Here is an 8,254-nt window from a genome sequence, read left to right on the forward strand (position 1 = left end):
CCTTGTTGTCACCGAAGGGTACAAAAGAAAGAGTGGAGGAAGAAAATCATGAATAGATTAATCAGGTGGAGAACGAATGGCCATAATGAAGCCTGTCTGAAGCCTCCATGTTGTTGTTATCACGGAACCTCACACGGAAATAGTGGGATAATATTTTTTTCCACTCGATCTATCTGTTTATATATCTGTCGATTTATCTATCTGTCTATGCATGGATGTGTGGATGCATCTACCTAGTTATCTATCTATTTCTTGACGCATGTATGTTTGTATGTATGTATGTATGTATTTAGCTATGTAAGGATGTCTCTCTCTCTCTCTCTCTCTCTCTCTCTCTCTCTCTCTCTCTCTCTCTCTCTCTCTCTCTCTCTCTCTCTCTCTCTCTCTCTGTCTCTCTCTCTCTCTTTGCCTCTCTCGTTCTCTGCCTCTCTCTCTCTCTCTCTCTCTCTCTCTCTCTCTCTCTCTCTCTCTCTCTCTCTCTCTCTCTCTCTCTCTCTCTCTCTCTCTCTCTCTCTCTCTCTCTCTCTCTCTCTCTCTCTCTCTCTCTCTCTCTCTCTCTCTCTCTCTCTCTCTCTCTCTTTCCTCTCTCTCTCTCTCTCTCTCTCTCTCTCTCTCTCTCTCTCTCTCTCTCTCTCTCTCTCTCTCTCTCTCTCTCTCTCTCTCTCTCTCTCTCTCTCTTTCTCCCTCTCTCTCTCTTTCTTTCTCTCTCTCTCTCTCTTTCTCTCTCCCGCTCTCTCTCTCTCTCTCTCTCTCTCTCTCTCTCTCTGTCACTCTCTCTCTCTCTCTCTCTCTCTCTCTCTCTCTCTCTCTCTCTTTCTTTCTCTCTCTCTCTTTCTCTCTCTCTCTCTCTGTCTTTCTCTCTCTCTCTCTCTCTCTCTCTCTCTCTCTCTATCTCTCTCTCTCTCTATCTATCTATCTATCTCTCTCTCCATCTGCTGCTTCTACTCCTCCCACTATTCCTCCTGCTCCTCCTCCTGCTCCACCTTCTGCTCCATCTTCATCTCCTTCTCATCTCCCCCCCCCCACTTCTTTCTCTCTTTCCTCTCTTTCTTTCACTTTGGAATGTCACACGTAAATATGATCCAGTTATACCCTGCTTAAATTACAAACATAACAGCGACATAAAACTGGAGCACCATAATAGAAAAAAGAAGGAAAATAAACAAAGAACAAGAAAAAAAGTCAAAAGAGGTGAAATAAGAGAAAGAAAGAAGGGAAAAAGACAAAACAAAACGAAAGGCAAAATCGCCCACACTCGCCGTTGTAAAACAGACGCGCACAAAGCAACGGTTCCTTTAACGTCATAAAACTATTGTACAGGCTGTGCGTGCAAAATGCCTTAATTGCAACAATGTAAAAGAATAAAAGTTGCACATTTTCTCGCTCCACAAAACCCACAATTGCAAGAGAGTAAGGAGAAGGAAAAAATAGCCAGGGAAAGGGACCCCACATGGCTGCCATCGAGATAAAAGTAATAAAGACCATAAATGATACTTAAACCTCCTCAAGATCGGAAACCAATATCGGCATGCATTATTCTGCACAATATATACATATATGCTCCACACGCCACCAGCCCCTTCGCTTTCCACGGGCGCTTGCTGGGCGCCGTGTTTGCGGATTTCGCTTGGCCTCTGTTTCCGTCTGTCTGTTTGTCTGTCTGTCTGTCTGTGTTTCTGTATCTCTATCTCTGTCTCCGTTTGTATGTCTCTCTGTCTCTGTTTCTGTCTGTCTGTCTCTGTTTCTGTATCTGTATCTATGTCTCTGTTTGTATGTCTCTCTGTCTCTGTTGCAGTCTGTTTATGTCTCTTTCTCTGTTGCAGTCTGTTTTTGTCTCTTTCTCTGTTGCAGTCTGTTTTTGTCTCGGTCTCTGTCTGTCTGTCTTCGTCTCTGCCTGTCTCTGTCTACCTGTCTCTATCATTGTCTCTGTCTGTTTGTCTGCATCTCTCTCTCTCTCTCTCTCTCTCTCTCTCTCCCTCCCTCTCTCTCTCTCTCTCTCTCTCTCTCTCTCTCTCTCTCTCTCTCTGTCTCTCTCTCTCTCTCTCTCTCTCTCTCTCTCTCTCTCTCTCTCTCTCTGTCTCTCTCTTTCTATCTATCTATCTATCTATCTATCTATCTTCTCTCTCGCTCTCTCTCTCTCTCTCTCTCTCTCTCTGTCTCTCTCTCTCTCTCTCTCTCTCTCTCTCTCTCTCTCTCTCTCTCTCCCTCGTCGCCTTCTCCTCTCCCTCACACCATCTCATCACATTTCTTCCCTCTGCTAATCTTATAAAGTCCATCATGTCTGTTTTTTCTTTGTTTTAATCTTTTTCGTTACCTTCTCATTCCTTCCTCCACATTGCATCTCTGCTCCCTCCCCCTTCCCCCTCCCTTCCGTTACTCCTAACATAAGCTCCTTTTCATATCCCTTCCTTCGAAATTCCCTACGCTTATTTTTCCACTCTTTCCTATCCCTTAACATTATCCTTTACATCCAGTCCCTTAATCATTTCCCTACTCTTATCTCGTCTTTTTTCTCTCCCTTCCCACTATCCTTTCCTATCATCCTCCACTTTTTCTTCTACCCTCCCTCTCACTTCTCACTCCCAACCTTTCCTCTCTCTCTCTCTCCACCCATTCCCCCTTCTTCCTTTTTCCTTCCTTCCCTCCACTCTCTCCCTTCTCCGCTCTCGCCCTCTCCTTTTTCTTCTTCCAGCATTTACTTCCCCCTCCCTCCACCCTTTCCTGACTCTTCACTCCTTTCCTCTTCCCTTCCTCTACCATCCTTCCCCTCCTTTCCTCTCCCCTTCGCAACCCTTTCCTCTCTCCTTTCGCACCCTTTCCTTTTCCCTTTCGCATCCCTTTCCCTACCCTCCCCCCCCCTTGTTACCCCCTCCCTCTCTCCTCGCTAATCCCCCTCCACCCCTATTCTCTCTACTTCTTTCCTCTAGATGATATTGACCAAGGCTACTTTGCATACACTATTTTCCTCTTAGGATTAGAAATTTTGAAAAATAAAATAAAAAGGGGGGATGAAACAGGAAGGAAAAAGGATTTTGAAATGAGAAAGAAGAAGAAAAACAATCTTATAAAAAGCTGAATTTAACTGCCCCTCCCCCCTCCACCTCCTCTCCATTTAACAGACCCCCAACCCCCACCTCCCTTTCCCTCTCCCTCCTCCCCCTCTTCCATGTGCTAGAGTTTGTCGACTTTTTAACCCGAGCGAGAAAATAACGAGTTTCGGTTTAATCATGTTTCCTTTTTCCCCTTTTTTGAAGATTTTCCCCTCACTTTTTCAGAAGGTTCGTCGCTCCAGTACACGTCCGCTGATGGGTGCCAGACTCGCAGATCTGACGTTATATATAGTTTCCGTTCGAGTGTGGAAACCTTATTGCGATTTTTATGGAACGCTCTATCACGGCTTTTATGTTTGATGTTATAATTCATTTTTCTTTTTCGTTTCCAAGTTTTTTACCTTTTGATGCATTGTTGTTTCATTTATATTTTCATTTTCAGTACATTATTTTTTTTTCACCTGTCCTCACCACACCTGTATATTTCTTTAATTTTAATCTAGCTTGATTCTCTTTGATTACCATGTCCTTTGCCTTTTGATAAGTGGCCATTCAATTTGAAATTCAATTCATTACTCTATTTCTAAATACTATTTCCCCTTCTAATATGACATTATTTTGTAATGGTTAATGTATTCTTAATCTTATTTTCTTCTCGTTTATTGCGATGCTCTTGGCAAGTCCATAAATTGGTTGTTCTATTCGTGATTTTAATTTCTAATTCCTTGCTCTCTTTATTTCTCTTAACGTGTCGTTTCCTTTCCCTTTTAATATGCTGGGCCTCCCTTCCCTCGGCGGAGGCAGCGGCGCCCCCGCCATGTTTACCTTGTTTAATTGTCCAGAGCAACCTCGAGACAGCTATTGTTGCGGTGCTGATTAAATTGCACCTGTGATAGCACATGATTTAATGCACTAACTCGCCTAGCATCACAGCACATTCTTGTCGAGGGCTTTCGAGAGAAGGGTAGAAAGTTAACACAGCCAATATTTTACTTGCCCAAGTAATAACAAACAGCGTTTATGTGCGCGTGTAAACTCGAGAGTTGTAACATTCCAAGCTTCGGAGTACTGGGTTTAATAAAGATAAACATAATTTTACTTCGACGCGTTAAATTCTGTGTGGGCGTGTCTGAGCGTGTTTCTCGAGCGGAAGGGGCGTGGCGTCAGAAGAGAACTATTTGTAGAATATCATATACATATTTTTACACATTTGTACACATGCTTACACGAGATGTGGAGTTATTCATTTGCGATATGAATTATAAAAAAAAAAATCTGAAATGCAGCCGGTTTTAACAAAGCCCGGGGTCATTTCACTCATCTTTCATATTTGATATTAGTACACGTTCTTTTCCATAAAACAGTGAAAATGAATGATGAAAATGGGTGCCGGATGAATGGGATTCTCTGGATTTAGTTTCAGGATCTACATTTGCGTGCACGTTGGAGCGCTTCCATGCGTAGGAACAAAAGGAATGGTCTACCCAACAAAAATCACAATGCATTTTATTTATCTATTCACACATATATCTACTTCGATATCTAGGTCTTTGTTTATTCACTTACTTATCTATTTTTTATATGTTAACTATTTATTCATTTATTTTATTATCAAGACAAATATGCTCTACAAAGTTTGGTAATGTCTGGATAAAAATAACCTGTACGAATGACAGTTGGATTTCAAATAATTTTCATCCGTTTTCAGAGACTAAAAATCATCATTAATCTATTCTTTACCTTTTATCCAATGGCATTGCCAATTTCTCAATTATCAGATAGATCAATAAAATCATCAACATTTCATCAGCTAATCAAAATCATTATCAGTTACCTATCAATCACCAATTAATTATCTTTTCCCTACCTCTCAATCTGTCATCGTTCATCACAGATCTATCAAGTGCCTCGATAAAAATAGATATAAAAGAGACAAGATTAAAAAGAAAAAAAAAAGAAAAGCATAATAGATTCTTTTTAAATATATATGATAGTTTGCCCATAACTTTACATCCGTTCTCTCAGTTCCTCCTTTTTAAGCATTCTGTTTTCTGTTTTGTCTCATTGAGTCGTCTTTTATTGTGAGTTTTGTCGTCGGCGCCGCGGAAATGAGTGACTTATCGTGAGCCTTTGCGTTTCCATTACACAACAGAGCTGATCTGCTCAGCGACAGCATTCCAGAGAAAATGAGTGATAGAGGAGGTAATTAGCATCGATGACCGTACCCGCAGTTAATTAAGCGAACTTTGAATGAACTCTCAGGTAATCTGACTACCCGAATTTAACTGCCGAGTCGTGTTAGCGCTCGCACGTACCATGCCCCTCTTCCCCCTTCCCTTCCCCCTCCGCTCCCCCATACCCTACCTTCCCCCTCCCTTCCCCTCCACCCTACCCCTCGAGGATCCTACTCGTTACACCCCCCCCCCCCCCGTAAGTAGTCCAACCCTCGCCACTTTCCGCAATTAATTGAAAAAAAGAGAAAAGAAAAGGGATCGAAACCTCTTGTTTATGGATGATCAATTCATTTATATGGTAACGATCGTATAATTCGATGCGGGTTTCGATAGGGAGAGAGAAAGGGAGAGAGGGAGGGAGGAAGGGAAGGGAGGAATAAGCAAAGGAGGAAGGGAAAGTTGTAAAAGGGTGTGCGGTGGAGAGGGGAGGGAGGGAGGAGGGAAGATAGGAGGTCTCGTTCAAATTAAATGGGAATCAAATCCTCCTCCACCCTACCCCCCATTAGCCCAAAGTTAAATAGAAGAATGGGGGAGGACGCTCTGTTGACTTCCGACTAACTAAATAGTGGGAGCGCCAATTCCAACCAAATATATGGCCAGTTTTTTTCGTTAATATGCAAATGAGGTGTTACCCTCTTTAATTCGCTTTTAATTTTCTTGCTGCTGTATAATACCGATGTTCAATATAAGGCAGAATGTATTCCTAACTTTAATTTTGCCATTCCTTACATTTCCGATGGACGGAGAAGCGGAGAAAGAAATCAATATAAACTCTCTTTCGTGCTCTATATCTCTATCTATATCTATCTATTGCTGTCTATATACCTATCATTCTATTTCTCATTTACTCATTTTCATTTTCTCTCTCTCTCTCTCTCTCTCACACACACTCTCTCTGTCTCTCTCTCTCTACCTCCCTCCCTCTCTCTCTCTCTCTCATTCTCTCTCTTCCTCTCCCTCTCTCTCTCTCTCTCTCTTTCTCTTTCTCTTTCTCTTTCTCTTTCTCTTTCTCTCTCTCTCCTCTCTCTCTCTCTCTCCTCTCTCTCTCCTCTCTCCTCTCTCTCTCTCCCTCTCCTCTCTCTCTCTCCTCTCTCTCTCTCTCTCTCTCTCTCTCTCACACACACACACATACACACACACCACACTCACTCATTCTCTTTTTTTCTCTTTCTCTTTCTCTTCCTCCCCCCTTTCTTTCTCTTTCTCTCTCTCCCCTCCCTTTCTTTCTCTTTCTCTCTCTCCCGCTCCCTCCCTTCCTTTTCTCTTTCTCTGTCTCTCTCTCCCTCTCTTTTCTTTCTCCCCCTTTCTCTTTCTCCCTCCCTTTCTTTCTCTCTCTCCCTCTCCCTCCCTTCCTTTCTCTTTCTCTGTCTCTCTCCTCCCTCTCTTTCCTTTCTCTTTCTCTCTCTCCTCCCCTTTCTTTCTCTCTCTCCCTCTCTTTCTCTCTCTCTCTCTCTCTCTCTCTCTCCCTTTCTCTCTCCCTCCTCTCTCTTTCTCTTTCTCTCTCTCCCTCCCTCACTCTCTCTTTCTCTTTCTCTCTCTCCCTCCCTTTCTTTCTCTTTTCGCTTTCTCTCTCCACTCTCTTTCTTCCCTCTTTCTCTCTCTCCCTCCCTTTCTTTCTCTTTATCTCTCCCTCCCTTTCTTTCTCTTTTCTCTCTCTCTCTCCCTCCCTTTCTTTCTCTTTTGCTTCTCCCCCTTTCCCCTTTCTTTCTTTCTCTCTCCCTCCCTTTCTTTCTCTTTCGCTTTCTCTCTCTCTATCTTTCTTTCTCATTCTCTCTTCCTCCCTGTCTTTCTCTTTCTCCCTCCCTCCCTTTCTTTCTCTGTCTCTCTCCCTTCCTTTCTTTCTTTTTTGCTCCCTCCCTCCCCTTTCTTTCTCTTTCTCTCTCCCTCCCTTTCTTTCTCTTTCTCTCTCCCTCCCTTTCTTTCTCTTTCTCTCTCCCTCCCTGTCTTTCTCTGTCTCTCTCCCTCCCTTTCTTTCTCTTTTGCTCTCTCCCTCCCTTTCTTTCTTCTTTCTCTCTCCCTCCCTTTTTTTCTCTTTCTCCCTCCCCCCTTTTCTTTCTCTTTCTCTCTCCCTCCCTGTCTTTCTCTTTCTCCCTCCCTCCCTTTCTTTCTCTTTCTCCCTCCCTTTCTTTCTCTTTCTCTCTCCCTCCCTTTCTTTCTCTGTCTCTCTCCCTCCCTTTCTTTCTCTTTCTCTCTCCCTCCCTTTCTTTTTCTTTCTCTCTCCCTCCCTTTCTTTCTCTGTCTCTCTCCCTCCCTTTCTTTCTCTTTTGCTCTCTCCCTCCCTTTCTTTCTCTTTCTCTCTCCCTCCCTTTTTTTCTCTTTCTCCCTCCCTTTCTTTCTCTTTCTCTCTCCCTCCCTGTCTTTCTCTTTCTCCCTCCCTCCCTTTCTTTCTCTTTCTCCCACCAACCTATCCGTTTATCTTCGTTTTAGAATACAGATGACCTGAACGATCACTTGCTTTCTTACCTCCAAAACTTTGATAAGGCCCTCCATCACCCCGCGCCTGAGACGACCAGCTATAGCTCGTCCGGGACACTCGTGATGTATGCAAGGTCGGAGCCTGATGCCTGTCGAGCTGGCTTAAAAGTGTTAAGCTCTTTCGAAGTCGCGATTCGCCGGCAGTGCGCCCGTCTAACTTACGCATCAGACGAGACCGGGTGTAAATCTCGGAGAAGACTGGGAATCGTTCGGTGAAATGACTGTGAGGGAATGTGATGGAATCGTCGTTAGTACGTGCGTGAACTGGGGTATGTGTGATACTCTTGTTTAGAGACTGTTTCTGTAGGGTATAAGTATAATGACGCTAGTTTGCTGCGCGGCTTAAAGGGATAATAGTCCTACCATGATAAAGTTTCAGCGTCCCAACATTCTTTCAGTTACTGTAACGACTGACTGTAGTGTAATTTCCAAGCAGGGGCGTCCGTAAGAGGCATTGGCAACGCAACGAAAATGTTTCATGATTTTCCAACCTTT

This window comes from Penaeus vannamei, chromosome 12 (genome assembly GCF_042767895.1).
Source record: "Penaeus vannamei isolate JL-2024 chromosome 12, ASM4276789v1, whole genome shotgun sequence".
Classification (NCBI taxonomy): Eukaryota; Metazoa; Arthropoda; class Malacostraca; order Decapoda; family Penaeidae; genus Penaeus; species Penaeus vannamei.